The sequence below is a fragment of the Desmodus rotundus genome, chromosome 2, assembly GCF_022682495.2.
Source record: "Desmodus rotundus isolate HL8 chromosome 2, HLdesRot8A.1, whole genome shotgun sequence".
Classification (NCBI taxonomy): domain Eukaryota; kingdom Metazoa; phylum Chordata; class Mammalia; order Chiroptera; family Phyllostomidae; genus Desmodus; species Desmodus rotundus.
The window spans coordinates 44,387,910-44,405,915 of NC_071388.1; the positions used below are offsets into that span (position 1 = coordinate 44,387,910).

Consider the following 18,006-nt stretch of genomic DNA (forward strand, 5'->3'; position numbering starts at 1 on the left):
AGGAATGTCTTGAAGGATGAATGCCAAGAGAATCTGCTGGGTTAAGGAAGGAGAAAGAGAAAGGACATTCCAGGGCCAGGGATGCCCAAGTACATTACTGGATAGTCACAGGATGCAGAGAGAAATCCATTTAGCAATACACCCACTTGAGAATTTTGCTGAAGAGTGTAAAAAATACTTTTCCCTAAGGACAATTAGTGTCTGGAGATTTTTTTTTTTTTACAGAATTATAAAAAGAGGGCCTCTGGGCTGGGCACAAGCTGGCAGCAGTCATAGAGCTGGGCCTCCCAGCTCTGTTCTTGGCGACGAAGCCCTGTGGAGCGTCTTGTGTGCAGCGAGCCCTGTTCATATGCGCTCTCCGAGAGAGAAGAAAGAGGAACAGGGAAATGGGAAAGGGAGTCTGTGGAAGCAAAGGAGGAACAGCAAGGACAACAGCCTTTCCGATCTGGCCCACTAGTCTCCAGTACACAATTTATAACTGCAAGTCTGCTCATGCCATGCCCACACCAAAAATCCTTCGGGCATAACGCCAGTGGTGGGGAAGACAGGACAAAATGTGCAGTCTTCCCCACCTCTGATGGGAGTGGAGCCTGGCAGGAAACTGTGTGGAAAGAAACGTCAATACTGCTGATTCATTAATTTTGTTTTGATACCTATCACAAGCAATCACTGACAGAATCTAAGTTTATACAAGTACAAACATTATATCACCATTTATAATACAGGCATACCCTGTTTTATTGTGCTTTGCTTTATTGCCTTTTTTTACAAATTGAAGGCAAAACCTAGCAACAAAAAGATTGCCACCTGCTTCACTGTGGTTGGAACTTAACCTACCATGTCTTGGAGGTATGCCTGTAGTGAAATCTCCTCCCCCACTTCCATCTGTATGAAAATAGTTCAATAAATTATATGGTATGCACATGATAGAATTTTCTGCTGCCATTAAAATATTTAAAAAATTTCAAAAACCTTAAATATGCACATGCTATAATGTTAAGTGTGAAGAGGGCGCACAAACTCACTTACGCAGCCTGCTCTCAACTATGTAAGAATGTGCATAGAAGAAAAGGACAAATCACCCTAAAACCTTAACAGTGGTGAGCCCTGGGGCATTAGGTTAAAGGTGATTGTTGTTATGCTTTTCTGGGTGTTTCATATTTTCTATAAGTATGTACTAGTGTAATAATTTAAAAGCCTTAAAAGAAAATATATCAATTGCTCTTCAGACTTGTAAAGATGATGTAAACACCCTGACTCGATGCTCAAGGCCCATCCCCATCTGGCAAGAGCCTTCCTGCAGTTTTGTTTCCCAACGATGTAGGACTAGGTACCAGCACCCACATGTAGTTCTCAGGCAGACCCTACTGTTTCCCTCCTTTGGGCCACTATACATGCTGCACTCATGCTTGAAATGCCCACTTCCACTTTTTACTGTCCATCAAAACTCAGTTCAAGTGTCATCAACGTCAAGAAACCTCCCTGGACTTCCATGCCTGCAGTCTGATTTAGATACTCCTCTTCAAACTTCTCCAGAAAGATGTGGTCAAAGAAAGGGCAAGGGGCTGGATGTGTTGATATGGTAGTACCAAAGGGCCTGGTTTGAGAGGGGAAGAGCTGAAGGACTGGATGAAAAGGGAGAAGGCAAATAGGAGACCTGATGAGTTCTAGGAGCAGGTGTCCTGAGACAGTGGGAGACACAAGGTTGGGAAGAAGTGCTGTGAGCAGCGTTAGTGACAAGTCCCACCTGTGGCCCCAGTGGTGGGCTGTCAAAGGTGACAAGGATGAGTCAAGGAGAAACGAGGCAAGTCCAGGAGCTCCTAAACTTTGCTGCATGTTACAGTTACAGCAGGTCCTCAAATCATGTCATTTTGTTCAGTGCCGTTTCATTGTAACATTGAGGAACTATCACTGGAACTTAACTCTTTGGTTTCACTGTATGTCATTTTGCTTAAAGTCACAGACCCGATTGATGATGTTAAGTGAGGACTTACTGTATCTGAGGAGTTTTTACAAATAATGATGCCACACATTCTGTTGCACCTGTACCAGTTCAATCAGAATGTGTGGGCCTGGGAGCTAGGCATCACTATTTGCTTTTAAAGATTCCAAAACAAAGCACAGTTTGGGAACTGCTGGGCTAGGTTTTTGGATGGATCATTCCCATAGGCCAGCGGTTTCCGCAGTGTGGTCTTGGAGCAGCAGCATCAGCATCACCTGGGAACTGGTTAGAAATGCAAGTGCCCAGGTCCCTCCCCACACTCACTGAGTCAGGAACTCTGGGGCTGTGCCCAATAGTCTCTGTCTCAACAAGCCCTCTGGAAGATTCTCAGGCATGCTCAGGTTGCCCCAGACATGTGCAGGAGTTGGTGGGGAAAGGAATGTCAACAAGTTACTTCCTAATTGCTTTGATATGGAGCTTCTTCACTTGAAAATTAGGAATTAGGAGTAAGATACTGACCTCAAAGTGTGGTTATCTGATTAAATGGCAGAGTCGTATGGGAAGAGTGGGCAGTAAAAATATATTAGTTTCACTTTCCTTTTCTGACACATCCATCCTGATTACTGCCAACAATCTCTAATTGTCTATCTACCTTCTAAGAGCTGTAAACAAGAGGCCCCAAACCAAAATATTTGGGCTAAAACATTAAAAAAAAATCTTCCATATTCCTCATAGTTTCAGACTTTCAGAGAGGCTGCAAATCCAGGTGAGCTTTAGATTAGGTGGACATCCTGCTCCGTCTGTTTTTTCCTCCTCTAATCTCTTCCCAGATTCTGCTCCTTTGCCTACTTCTTTGATCTCACAGCCCCAGTTTGCTTTTATTTTTTCAGTCCTCCTCACTGTCAGGAGGAGGGGCTGGAGCTCAAAACTGACAGGTAAGGGCTGGGAGAGCTCTTACAGTTAGGAGGCACATCTGACCTGTCTCCTCCCCTCTCAAGACCCTTCGGTGGCTCTGGAAGTCCAAAGGACAATCAATGTCTTAGTTCCTTAGCCAAGCATGCAAGATCATTTGCTATCTGGCCCTGTTACCTGCACAGGTATTCCTCTAGCTGGAGAAGTTCCCTTTACCCTCCTGGCATGCCCCAGGCACCATGCTTCTTCCTTCTCCTGCGCTCAGGTGGTGGATCTCACCCACAACAATTGTTTCTAGTCATCTCACTCTCCCAAATCCACTGAAAGTTGTAGGCAGGGCTGTGTTCTTGTTTTATTTCTTTGTATCCCTAACAACTAGCTCAGCTCCAATAAATGTTTGTTGAACAAACTAAAGAAGATACATGCTTTAGTGTCAAAAACCTTAACAGGTTTGGCCTAAAAGAGGGAAAGATAATGATTACTAACTAATAATAATAATGATAATGATAACTACTTGCCTTGACTGAACTGAGTAACAAGCTTTCTTCCATGAATTAATTTATTTAATCTGCATATAACACATAATGGGGACCCTGTCTGGTTTTGCCTCTCTCCTTTAATGCATAATGTTTCTGTTCATTCTAATCTTGGCTGCTGGTTCACATTAATGAAAATCGTCATTTAAGATGCAAGGGAAACACGGGATATATAGGTGTGATGATCTGGGCTCTTCACTTACGGTGACCTGGGGAAATGTGGGAGATCCTTAGCTGAACAGGATGCCCTGCTACCCTCAGTCCAACTTCCACCCCATTTTGCCCTCTATCAACACCCAGGATTTAGGTCTGAGGGCTGCAGTGGGCCAGCCCAGGAAATCTAGCAACTGTCAGTGTGGGTACTGACACCCTGACTATGTGGTAGCACCAGAGTTGCTGAGCCATCCCATCACAGTGTTGAGGGAGCACGCTCCCTACCCTGGGGCAGCTGTGGCATACAATAAAACCTGCAGGTAGGTCCCTTTACCTGGGATACAGCAGTGCAGGTAAACTGAGATGTTAGATGTCATTGCTTTGGGCTGGAATCGCACCAGTGTGGTGGGTAACACTCGTTAGCCAGGGCTGATCTGAAGCTCTTACTGGCAGGGCTGTGTGCCAGACTCTGTGAAATTCACCATTGATATCTTGCTGGAATTGCATTGAATCTATAGATTGCTTTGGGTAGTATGGACATTTTAATGTTGTTAATTCTTCCAATCCATGAACACAGTGTGTTTCCACTTATTTGTATCTTCTTCAGTTTCTTTCTTCAGTGTCTTATAATTTTCTGAGTACAGGTCTTTTACATCCTTTGTGGTTTATTCTAAGGAATTTTATTATTTTTTAATGTAATTGTAAATGGAATTGTTTTCTTAGTGTCCTTTTTCTGACATCATTGGTGTATAAAAATGCAACTAATTTCTGGATATTTATTTTGTATCTAGCTCCTTTAATGAATTCATTTATTGGTTCTAGTAGTTTTTTGGTGAAATCTTTAGGGTTCTCTCTATATAGTATCATATCATCTGCAAATAAAGATAGTTTTACTTCTTTTCCAATTAGGATGCCTTTTATTTCTTCTTCTTGTCTGAATGCTGGGGCGAGGACTTCCAATGCTAATTTGAATAAGAGTGGTGAAAGCACATCCTCGTCTCGTTCCTGATCTTAAGGGTAACAAAGGAAACGCTTTTAGTTTCTGCCCATTGAGTATGATGCTGGCAGTAGGTTTTTTGTATACGGCCTTCATTATGCTGAGGTATGTTCCCTCTATTCCTACTTTGCTGAGCATTTTTAGTGTAAATGGGTGCTAGATTTTATCAAATGCTTTTTCTGCATCTATTGATATGATTATGTAACTTTTATTCTTCCTTTTGTGTATGTGGTGTAATACATTTATTGATTTGTGAATATTGTACCAACCTTGCATCCCCGAAATAAATCCCACTTGACCATGGTGTATGATCTTTTAATGTATTGCTGGATCCAATTTGCTATTATTTTGTTGAGGATTTTAGCATCTATGTTCACTGGGGACCCTAGCCTGTAATTTTCTTTCTTTGTAATGTCCTTATCTGGTTTTGGAGTTAGGATGATCTTGGCCTTGTAAAATGAACTTGGAAGTCTTGAATTATTTTGAAATAGTTTGAGAAGGACAGGTGTTAGTTCTTTGAATGTTTGGTAAAATTCACCCGTGAAGCCATGCAGTCTGGGACTTTTGTTTGTTGGGAGTTTTTTGATTAGTGCTTTATTTTCATTAGTTGTAATTGGTCTATTCATATTTTATGATTCTTCATGATTCAGTTTGGGAAGATTGTATGTTGCTAGGAATTTATCCACTTAGTCCACATTGTCCAATTTGTTAGCATATAATTGTTTTTAATATTTTCTTACAATTCACTGCGTATCTTAGTGTCAGTTGTTAATTCTCCTCTTTCATTTCTGATTTTATTTATTTGGTCCTCTTTCTCTCTTTTTTTTGATGGGTCTGATTGAAGGTTTGTCAATCTTGTTTATCTTTTCAAAGAAGCAGCTCTTGGTTTCACTGATCTTTCCTATAGTTTTTTTAAGACTCTTTTTCATTTATTTCTGCTCTAATCTTTATTGTTATTTTTTCTTTACTTACTTTGGGCTTTGTTTGTTGTTCTTTCAAATTTCCTCTTCTTAAATGAACACCAATCAGATTGGATCAAGGTCCACTCTAACTGCCTCATTTTCATTTAATCACCTCTTTAAAGGCCTTATTTCCAAATTAGAGTCACATTTTGAGGTGCTGGGGATTAGGGCTCTGGCATGTTAATTTTGGGAGGAGGTCGGCAAAAATTCCCTCCATGGACAGGAACAATGATGAAACCTACTTCATGGGTTGTTTTGGGGACAAAAGAGTTGAAGAATGTGAAGGTGTTCTGTAAACAGCAATTAGTAATGTCCTTATCACTGTGTTACTGAGAAGCTGGTGCACACTGGGGTTGTGTGGGACCTTCTTACTCTCGTCAGAAAGGAAAGATATAAGCCCCGCTCTGCCTTGTGGTGGGGCCAGGTTTAGTCCTCACAGTCTAGACGGGTGAGTGTAGTTAGCCAGCCTCTCTCAGGGTTGGCCTGCCCACACTGTGGCAGGTGTCACCTTGGGCTCCTCTCCTGCGTCCAAATTTCCATGGAGATGGGCCACGTGCCCTTGGTGGCTGAGGTACCCAAAGCCCAACAAAGCCACGCACTGATCTGCCCACCTAAGCTTCCCACTGGGTCTGGTCTGTGCAGATGAAAGACTGCTCCTGGCTAAAGAGCTTCAAAGCCGACTCAGAAGCATGGCAACCTGAAAATAGCCTGGGGGTGGGGAGACGGAAAGGACCCCAAAAGATGGTTTCCTGATCTTCTGAATGGAAGGGGTCTTTGGGGTTTCCTTGGGCACAAAAGGTGAGTGAGAAAGGAAAGCTGTAACTGGCCACACAGGAGTCCCCCCACCCCCAGTGTTCCCACCTGGCATCTCAAAGCACCAGGCCCTCAAGTATCCCAATCATAACTAACTTGAAGAAGAATCTATGACCAATACTTTCTCTAGAGATCTTAACTCAGACACAGGATAGAGGAAGGTGGCCCCTGGCCCGCCAAGTACCCAGGTAGGAGGAGGACCGATTCTAAGGCATTCTGTAAACACAATGTAAAGAATGTGCTCCTGAGACAGGTGGTGAAGCTTAGCCTGTGGGCTTCAGACAGACTTGAGTCTGAATCCTATTGCTTGGCACTCACTAGTTTTACTATCTTGGGAGAAGGCACTTAACTTCTCTGAGTCTTTTCTCTGAAAGATGTGGATATAACGGCTCACTGGCAGGGTTGTTGTGAGACTCAGAAGTGAAGCCAACTAGTGCCCTGCACAGAGAGCACGCACAGGCCCTCAAGAAACAGTTGGTGTTATTGTAGTGTTTTGTTTTCTTAGAAAGGGACTTCCTCAGGAAATTCTGATTTTGCTACATGGTAAGTGCTTGGCCTTCTGCAGATGGTTATTGAATGTGACCCAGAGAAGATAGGGCAGGAGTAGGAAGGGGGAGGACAGGAAGAGGGCTGGGTGGGGGATGGGGAGGAGAAGGAGGAGAGTGAGGGGGAAGAACAGGGTGCTGAGGAAGAGAAGTGTAGGGATTCTACGAAGATGAGAGATACTGTGACCTTGAGATTTGGGGGTGATTGCCCCTCCTGGTGAGTAAAGTATCCATATTTCTTCTTCTTTTATTCAAAAACAAGGAGGATACTCAGCTTTTTATTTGGAAATGAGGTCGTTAGTTCCTTTCCTTTCCTTGTGTGTGTGAGTGCGCAGTACAATCCCACGATGATCAGGCCTGCCCTTGTTCCTGGGCTGAGCAAGCGGGCAGTAGCGTAGGGTCTGAAGATCTTTCAGACATTGATTTGACACCCCTAGTCCAGCTGGGCACCCCCTCTGAGGGGAGTTGCCTTTGTGCCCTGCCCTCATCACAGTGGCTGCAGGTTCCTTCTATTCTCAGGGGTCTGTAAAACCCCATCAGGGCATAGAAGTGGTCTTGGACTCTGGATAATCCAAATGGAAGCAGGCAGAAAAGAGAACCAGCAAGAGCCTCTGCTTTCTGAAGAGGAGAGAGGCTGTAGGAGCAGAGGGAGCAGGAATGTGTTGGCCCAACAGGAAGGGGCTGGGATTTTGGTCTCTTCTCTGCCTATCTTGTGTGATCTTGGGCAAGTCACTTCCATCCTCAGGGCCTCCATTTTACCATATTGGGGGTTGGGATGCTCTATCCTTAAGGTCTGTCTGAGCTATTCCAACAATGACAGTGGAGGCTGGATTTTCTGACTGTCTGGTCAAGAGCAGATTGGCAGCAGTCCTTGCCGTTCCTCACACTGTGCAGAAGACAGAATGTTCAGCACAGCCTTATGCTGAGGCAAGTGCTGGCTCACAATGACCAGTGTTGTTGCTTCCTGAGCGCCTACTTGAGGGGTGGGGCTGGAATCCTCCATTCCGGGTGGCTTTCTCTTCTGGGGTTGGGCAGGCTTCTGATGGAGTCTCTGTACATTGGGGAAGGGGCTTCTAAATCTCTTTATCCTAAGAGTCAGGTGTTTCAGAAGGGGAGAAGGAGTGTGCTGGCAGGGGTGTGTGGTGGGGAATTTCTCAGGAAGACAGCATCTCCTGGAAATGGCTCTGAAGTAAGGGTCTGGCATCATCATGCCTCTGAGAAAAACCAAGGACAAGAATGTCTCATAAGGCCTGGGAAACAGTGGAGCTACAGGAAATCTTGACCTGGTGGTCCCAATGAGGACATGGAGAGACTGACCATTACTGGCACACCTCTAAGCCAGTCCTAGAGTTTTACAGAGGTTATTGCTTTTAATCATTGTGGCAATTCTGTTCTGTAGAAACTATTGTCTCAATTTAAGAAAACAAACCAACCAGCAGCAACACCATCCTTGAGGCTTGGAGAGATGGAGGAACTTGCCTAATATCACAAAGTTGGCATGTGGTGAAGCTGGAATTCAAACCTGTCTGACTCCAAAAATAAGCTCGGTATAAAGGACTCTAGGCAGAGACAAACTCTTAAAGTGACAGGGTGTCTAAAGCCAGGGAAATGAGCTTGGTGTGGGGTAAGTCTCATCTCTCCTCCTCTCAGGATTCTTGGCGACACAGTTCTATTGAGTGGAAAACTGAGTTTCTTGACCTGATGGCAAAAGACCAGATGGTGTATTACTTGGCATTACTTTGCTCACTGAGCTCAAGAAGCTTCGATTTCAGGCATAGCTTATGTAATAAAATCAACCAATGGTGAGATTTTCCAGTTCAACTCAAACCTGACTGGCAAGCATGACGCACATAAGGCACACTGCAGAGATGCACACCGACCAAGTGCACCACAGCTCAGAGAGAGGCTCACACCGCCCACCTGCCCCAGAAAGGCAAAGCTAGAAGGGAGCTGCAGTTGGGAAGGGTGCTTTCTGGTTGTCAGCTCAGGATCAGCCAGAAATGGGGACGTGGCGGAGAGTACAGCGGTGTGTTCAGAAAGAATGCCATGTTTGGAATTCTAGGACTTGGCTCTAGCTCCAGATCCACCAATTAGTGTGGCCTTGGACAGGTCAATTAACCTCCCTGGGCCTCATTTTTCTAATTATAAAGTGTCTCTGTAGGGAATTAAAATAAGATGATGAATGTAAAATATTTCTAGCATCTAGTGCTGAATTCAAATAGGTGCCTAACAAATGTTGAATGAATTGGCCTGAAAATGGGAAGAGATGGGCCCTGGCAACATGCCGAAGCTGGAAAAGACACAGGCCCGTGTTTAAGGGCATCCATTCTGTGGATGGATGCTGGCATCGGGGAGGGGGTTGGGTATGGAAGCAGACAGGAGAAGGCTGAGCTTGCGGGTAGATGCTGGGATCCTGTTTGCTGATTTGCGGGGGATGGTGTATCTCCCACATGGCAATGTCCCCTTTGTCTGTCTCCCACTTCCTGTTGATTTTGTCCACTCTTCCATTTTGGGCATTGACTCCCAAAGTCCAACGTTTTAGAGAGCTGTATGTCTGTCTTCTGCACTGGCCTTCCAACTAGTCTCATTGCTCCCAGTTCCTTTCCTTTTCCTGTAATCCAAATTCTCCTGCTAATCCTACTCCCACCTCCTGTTGCTACTGGCTTAAAACCCTTCACCTCTTCCTGTTATTCAAACGGTCATATACAAATTCCATGGCATTGTTTTTTGCTACTTCTCTGTGTTAGTTTCCTGGCCCATCTTCCCTTTTTCTCATTCACTGTCTTTTCACATCCTTTTGAGCTTCAGGTATTAGCACACACAGCACATTCTATCTTGTTTGTTCATTTTTTTCTTTCATTCATTCATCATATATTTACGGATCACCTGCTAGGCACATGGCACAGTGCTGGACAGCTAGGGACAGAGTTTCTAAGGAGGGACTCTTTTTTCCTTCTTTCCCACACTCTTAGGATAGTTTGTTTCTGCTGCTCCATGCTGCTTGCCTCTCATGCCATTGTTAACATGATTGTTAACATGGAATATACATATATTTCCTATATGTATACTGTGAACCACTAGGGCTAGACCACATGGTACTCTTGCTTGCATCCTCTACAGCACCTGGAGCACTAGGTTCTTGAAGCCCAGGCTCTATTGTGTATTGTCTGTGTGTTCATTAGCCTCAGTGTCCTCAGCCATCCAGTAGATTAAAGTTTTTAAATATGCAGTAGGGTTGGCCCATAAGTAAGTGCTCAGCAAATAACAGCCCAATACATATTTATTGGTTAATTAAGAAGATGAAACACTTCTGGCACACATTAGAAACTGACTAAGAAGAACATTAGCATTCATGCTGTGCAGAGCATGTGGCCAGCATGGAATTTTGCTGTGGGTTGGGTCTTAGGAGGCAGCTGATATAAAATGGCTGAACAGTTGATACAGGGGAACAGGGGCTGGTGCATGGACCAAGATGAGGCAAGCATAAGAGTGAAAATGTGAGATGTCTAGGCCTGCCAAAGAGACAGCCTGGAAGTTTCTTCTGCATACAAGAAATGAAAGGTTCCTTGGCTCTGTGGTTCTGTTTTGAGAAGCAAACCTCCTAAGGCAGGAATTAAGTTGGAGTTTAACTCCAGCTTGAACCTGTGTGAGCAAGTTTCCCCTCTGCAGATGCTGAGCAGCCTCTACCTCACCAGCCCCTCCCAGGAGTTTTGGCGGCAGGGGGGGGGGGGTAGTGTGAGTTTGAGTCCTCTTGATTTAAAAGTCAGCTGAAGAAGAATGAATGCTTGCTTTGCTTTGCATTTCCAGTGAATTCCAACCGGGTCAGGGCCAGCCAGAAACGGGGAGGCTGGGGTGTGTAGAAAAGAACTGCGTGTTTCAACAGTAGGACTTAGCTCTAGTTTCAGAACCACCTTTTCATGTGACCTTTCTAATATACAAAGTTTCGTCCTGGCATTCTTAGGGGGAGTAGCTGGCCCACCAGTGCAGTGCTTCTCAGACTTTAATATCGTGGGGAATCTTGTTAAGACACAAATTTGGCTGTAGGACGTCTGGCCTGGGACTTGAGGGTCTGCATTTTTGACGCTCTCAGGTGATGCCAGTGCTGCTGGGTGTGAACCACATGAGGTTCTAGTGCAGGGATCAGCAAACCACAGCTCGAGGGCCAAATTCAGTCTGCTGCTTGTTTGTGTAAGTAAATGAGTTGGGACACAGCCATGCACACTTGTTTATGTATTCTCCATGGCTGCTTTTAGGTTAATGGGCAGAGTTGAGTAGTTGCATCAGAGACTCTACAGCCCACAAAGCCTATTTTAATAGTTACTGTGAGGCCCTTTATAGAAGAAGTTGGCCAATCCCCGCTCTAGTGGACCTAGGGCTGGTCTGTGTGACCTAAAAGACTTGCATTTCAGTCTGGGTTTGGCCAAGGGCAAGCAACTTCACCTTGCTAGTTCTCACTTTCCTTACCTAGAGGATAAAATGATCTCTAAATTTCTGAGAGACCTGAGTCTAGGATTTCAGTACTACATAGAAAACATCATAATTTCTATAGAAACAGGCATCTGAGAAACAGGCTGTGTGGCCTTCATTTGGAAGCTGCAAAAATATACCTGGTTTCACCTGCAGAGTCCAGCAGGCAGCCCCTGCCAGATGCCACAAAAGCAACTGCCTGATGTTGAGTCAACTGGGAATAGATAGGGGCTTAGAAGACTGAGGACGGGAGGCAGGTGGGAGGTGGACCTCCAGGGCCAGCTGTGAGGGCAAATGGATGACCCAGGGTCTGGAGCTTGGGCAACAGGTGAGGCCATTAATAAGGCAGGGAATGTGGTGGGGGGGGGCAGTGGGTTGTAGAAGAGGGGGTAGGGTGTGTAGAGAGGGGAAAGAGAATGCCTACTTTGGAGCATGTTGATTGCAACATAGGCACTTGAAGGACTAAATGACAAAGCTATGACTTCCTGTAAAAAGCAAAGCGAAGTCTCTGTAGGCCTGCAAGTGTTTAAGAGGAATGACATGTGTTGCCATGGTTACCTCCCAGAGCTGAGGGGAGTCCCAGTACACACAGTCCCACTCAAAACTCCCCCAGATTCTTTAAGGGTCGCTCGCTTACTGTATCTCAGCCCCCAGGAGAGACTTTGGCCAGAGAGACCTCTGTGAAATGCACACTTTCTAGGAACATTTCTATTTTTTTCTCAACCCAAATGAGCAGTGAGTGGCCGACTATGGCTCACTATGATGGTCTTTCTGGTTAGATCTGTACTGAATGGGAAAATTGGGAACCTACAACCCTGGACAGCTCCTGAACCCAACAGCTCACTTTCTGTTATGGTTTCCCATAAGTGAAAAGAAAGCCCCAGGAAACAGTGAACCCATGTGTTTGCAATTAGTGTGTTATCTGCTCTGAGCTCTAGCTCCTCACCTGGGAGTGTGGCTGGATGGAATCCTATTTCCTTGATTTGGGATTCAGAGGATAGTCCATACAATGAGTGAAAATCCATGCAGGCAGAGGGCACAGCAGATTGAACCACATGTACCTGCATAGTAGTGAAGTCAACTGACTGTGAAGTGGGAGGGTTTTCCCTTTGCCAGATGAGACCTTGGCATCTGGGCTAGATCTGATGACTATGCATTTGCCAGGAGGGAGCCTCTGTGAGTGCCTGCTCCATTGGTTTGAGTACCAGGCTAGCAAGATGTACCTCTGAGCTACACCCTGGCCTGCTGGCCTTGCTGAGGTGCTGGGTAGCCATGCAACTCTGCTTCTTAGCACTTACCACCTAATTATGTGCCTATGTATGGGATTATTTTATTGACACCTGGCTCCTGTGCTCCATACTGGCTATGTATGGGGACTATGTCTGGTTTTGCTCATTGTTACCCAGTTCCTGGCACTTGGTAGGTGCTTCGTAAATGTGTTGAATAAATGACAGAAAGCATGTCTCCACTGCTGGGAAATGGACTCAAAGTGTACATTCTATTGTCTGCCTCCCTGTCTTTGTCCGCCAGGAATGGCAAAAAGTATAACCCGGTGAAGCTCTAGGGAAATTTTGCCTTCTCTGTTTGGAATCTTGTCTAGGATACCCCATTTGCCATTCAAGTGGGATTGACTACGAAGTCACTGAGAGTCATGTTGCTTTGATATCAAATAGCCAGAAGGGCCAAGTATGGGTGACACAGCCCCAAGGTTGCTGCTGGCTCAAGCCTGAAGGCTGGATAGGGGCAGATGTGAGCCTCAGTGAAGAGTTTGAGAAAAGGTGTTGGAAGTCTCACATTCACATCTAGGGTGGGGCCAGAGAGAAACAATGGCAGAGCTGCCCAGGGCTGTGCTCCCCAACCTCACCAGGACTGACCCAGTTTTGTGCCATGCCCTTGGTGCTTCACCGGGATTCAAGACTTAGCATGCCTACCCTCACCTTGCTTCACTGGGCAGCCAGCTCTGGTAACCACTCCACTGGCAGCAACAGCCAAACACACTTACTCACAGTGACAATGAATAACCCTAGAGTTACAGGTTGTTAGGGCCATAAGTAATTTAAAGGGAATCTAGACCAAATTCCTGAAAATCAAGACAGTGAAATTCTAAATTTGGTCCTTTTTAAAAAATCATACACTAAGTACTTATCACCTTCCACTTATCACTTAATGATACTTCTGAGTACTACTGATCAAGAGCTCACCATGTTCCAGGTACTCCGCTAAGTGCCCTATGTGGATGATCTCATTTAACCCTCAAACGTGCTGAGGGAGAGAGACTATCATCGTTTCCATTTTGTAATGAGGGTTCAGTGACTCAACCAACTGTCACATGGCTGGTGGTGGGAAGGCCTGGGTCTTCTAGCTTTTAGTTCAACGTTCAATCCCTTACTCTACAATGACTCTCAAGTACAAGTCCTCTAAGTTGTAGCTGAATTACTTATTTGAAAATAGCCAGCACACCTCTTACTTATCAAATGAGTTTGTAATGGTTCCATGAAGCAGAATTTGCAGCCTACTAATACTCACGTAAAATTGTTTATGAAACTATTTGCCCCCCAAGATCTTTCACTAAGTGCCTGTTCCCCGTCCAGCTCCAGAGTTTACCACCCACTGTGCGGGCGGACAAAGGCAAGATTTGTTCTCCCTCCCCCCTTCCCTCCAACAAACATTGCTGTAGGACAGTGTGAGCCAAGTAGAATGTTAGGCTTTGAAGGGGACACAAACAGGAACACATGCTCCCCGTTTTCCAGGCACCGGCAGAAGATATGACGTGGATGCACATGCCTATGGAACAGGGCCACCCATTATCAGTGCACTGTCAAGACAGAAGGCAAAGTTAAATGCTCTAGGAGTTCAGAGCTGGACTCACGTCAATAGGCCCCAGGAAGGGGAGGCCCTTGAGGTAGGCCCTACAGGAGGAGTAGAATTTCAACACGTATATGTGGAGACTTTCCCAGACTGGGTCATAAATTCTTCCCATTTTCTGAGTACCCAGCTTTTGAAATACACACAGTAGGAACTCAAATATATTTTCTAGTTGGATACTAGCCACTTAGAGTTAAGCTAGAAGTCATGAACTTGGATCTGATGCCACCACTAGACATAAATTATGTAAGTCCTACTCCTGCTGTGGACCTCTGTTTTTCTCCAATATGAAATAAGGATATGGATAGGAGTGGGAATACCCTCGCTCATGGGTTTCTGCTTAGAATTACTTGAAGTTAATGTATGCAAAACTATGTACAAGCCAAAATGAAATATAAGAGACTGTCACTATTCTTATTGGTGTTATAAAAACGAAAAAGAACCAATATTGATGTATGACTCATTTATCCAACAACCTTTTTTTTGACTAACTACACTGGGTCAGGCAGGCACTGGGAATACGAAGATAAATAACGTCCACTCCATCCTTGGAATCTGAAAGGTCTGGGAAAGGAGACCCTGGGTACAGTACAGTTGAGTCTAATGTGCTAGGACAAAGGCTGGTCTGCAGTTTGGCGTGAGTTCTGCTCTTTCTTAGTGATAGTGCAAGTAGATGGAAATGCCAAGGATAAAAACTTCTGGTATGCTCCAGCATGTAATGGGATTAAAGGTAAGGGGAATTTTTTTTTTTAAGGTTCAAGTTTAAATTATGTTCCAGGCACTTTCATATCCATGATCTTCATAAAAAGCTAGGTGGTATTATGCCCTTTTTAGAGATGAGGAAGCTGAGACTCAGGGAGGTGAGGTCACTTCCAAGGTTTAGAAAACTAAAGTGTAAATGTAGACCCTGGTCATTTAATTGCTTGGTGCTATTTCCCAGTTCCCTTTATTGCTTTCTAATCAGTTAATTTCTTTTTTTTTTTTTAAGGTTTTATTTTATTTTTAGACAGAGGGGAAGGGAGGGAGAAAGAGAGGGAGAGAAACACCAATGTGTGGTTTTGCCTCTTGCGCACCCTCTACTGGGGACCTGGCCCACAACCCAGGCCAGTGCCCTGACTGGGAATTGAACTGGTGACCTGTTGGTTTGCAGGCCAGCGCTCGATCCACTGATCCACACCAGCCAGGGCATAATCAGCTAATTTCGTATAGAATTCATTCCATGCTAATCTTGATTGATGATCTTTCTTGGATTGCTTTTCTAAGGGCAAAGACGGATTTATGATAAGAAAGATTTGATACTAACCCCTTCTATTGTCATTTTCCTCTTATACTTCCTATGATAAATTCCTTCCCTCCTCCTACTCTCTCCTGACTCCTCTTTCACCTCCAATCCCAATGAAATTGTTAAGGAGTAAAGAATCCCAACAAATGAAGAGCCTACAGAGAGAGACCCTTGCCTTCTCAGCTGCTGGCCTATAAAATGTGGGACAAAACACACTGAAAGAAGGAAGAAATTGGCCATACAATTTTGTTCAAGGAGTCCGCCTATACCAATCCTGCCCACGCCTTAGTTTTGTGGAGCCATAAAGAACCCATGGTCTATAGAGACCTATATGATTGTTAGCCTCACCTATCGTATAGATAATGAAAATTAAAACCCAAGAAGGTGAAAGGGCTTGCCCAATGTCACACACTAGTGAGAGGCAGTATGAACGGCAATCCAAGTCTCTTGACTCTCAAGACAATGCTTTCCCACTGAAGTTGTCTCTTTTGCTTTTCTCCAATATCTCTACATATATGAGATCATGGCTTTTTCAAAAAGAAACTCAATGTTAGTGTCTCTGTAAAGCCCAGAAGCCAGGGTGCCTTTCTCAGCCTCTGCTCTGATCAGCTCATGTCCTCCTCCAAAGAACAGGAAGTAGCTTCATTTTTAGCTCTGAAAGCACATCCTGGGGGTGAGAGAGGGAGACTTGGGGAAGAGAGTTCCTGTATAGAGAGTTCCTGTATATGATAGTCAAGAGTGATCAGCAAACACACTACTCTTGCTTGAAGGGGAAGAAATATGGTCAGATATGGAAGGGGAAGATGTAGGTTGCCCTTGTGTCCTAGCCAGAACACGTCCTCAGCAAGAGCTTTCCCAAGCCCCTGGGTTGGGGGAGGGGAAGAGTCTCCCCTGATTCTGTTCTGATGGGACTATATGTCAGAGTGGGGGTTGAGGTAGGAGTACCAGGGTGGGAAAAGTTTTCAGGAACTTTCTACAATTTCCAGTGCTTCCCCCACCCTCTGCTAGCACCCGCAACTTCCCCTGCCAAGGGTGGAAGGAGGAACACATTATTCAGTTTAATAATTTATACAAATTGAAGAGTTACTGTGAAATAAACGGGACTTAAGAGGTCAACAGAAATAAAAATTCCTGAGTCCTCTCTCAAAGGGTGGAGATGTCAAGATGACACCTCTCGATGACTTCACCTGGAATATGACAATCTGGTTGTCTTATAGATGGGTTCACAACAAGCAAGTTACCCTCCCCTATATAAATGGTCAGCCAAGTTTTGTCTGCTTTTACTGGTGGGATCACATCCAATCTTAGCACTGATAGCCCGGGAGAGACCTAGATTCCTGGACACTTGTCTGTGTCGGTGGTTCTCAAACCTAGCAATTCATCAGAGTCATCTGGGGAGCTCATTACCAACAACCAACCCAGAGATTAATTAGGTAGATTTGGGCTAGGGCCTAAGAATCTTCATGTACAAGAAGGAGGCCTGGTTTAAGAACCAATCATCTGGTTCAACCCCATCCATTCACCTATCAAAATTTTACATATAATGTTGGGTTCATAGCAAAGGAAACTGAGGTATCAAAAAGTAGGTTAGTGGCAGCACTTGGACTTGAACCAAGTCTCCTGCCTCCTCTTGTGATGTCTTTGCAAATGCCTTCATACATGGCTTCTCTCCCCCAGCTCACCAGTCTACTGAGAACCCCTGAGGATCAGGGGGGCCCTTTCCTCCAATCCACAGAGCAGTCAGAGCTGCCAGAGCTCTGATTGAGTCCCTACTTGGTTCATTGGTGGAAATGGCTGGTACCCCAGGTAAAGGTAGTTTTAAGGGTACTCTCAGAGGGGAAGGCACAGCTGATGGCTACCAAGGCACACTAACTGGTTGTTCCAGGCAGAAAGAATAGTCAGTTCATGGACGCAGCCTGTGGTGCTAGAGAAGCCAGAGGGAGTGAGGGGGAGAGTAGTAGAAGATGAAGCCTCGGAAGTAATGGGAGGCCAGGCCATCTGGGCCCTCCAGGTCACATGAAGGTCTCTGGCTTTTACTCTGAGCCACTGCAGGATTTGGAGCAGGAACATGGCATAATCTGACACATTTTGGCAGGGGTACTCTGATGCAGTGGTGGGACAGGCTGTACAGGGCAGGAGTCCACACAGGAAATTCAGTCAGGAGGATTTGCCATGATCCAAGGGACAGAGGACGGTGGCTTGACAAAGGTGGTAGGAATGCAGGGGTGAGAAGTGGGTGCACCCTTTACTTTTAAAAGTAAAGTTAACAGATTTTCTGATAAATTGGATATGAGATGTGAGATAAAAAGAGGAGTCAAGGATGATGCCAAGTATTTTGGCTCCAGCAACGGGCAGGTTGGAGCTATCATCAACTGAGATGGGGAAGGCTGTGGGTGGAGACAGTTTGGGGGAGGGACATCAGGAGTTCTGTTTTGGACGTGCTGAGTCATCGGCACTCACGTGGTATTTAAATAAAGTCTCACCACTGGATGAGGTCATCAAGGGACTAAGTATAGACAGAAAAGAAAAGAG

At 45.0% G+C, this 18,006-nt stretch overlaps 1 protein-coding gene across 8 annotated transcripts in view; it reads right to left on the bottom strand.

The window, feature by feature from the left end:
* DGKG (diacylglycerol kinase gamma) overlaps positions 1-18,006 on the bottom strand; it is a 191,523-nt gene that overhangs the window by 27,961 nt on the left and 145,556 nt on the right. The gene's annotated exons all lie outside the window — the stretch shown is intronic.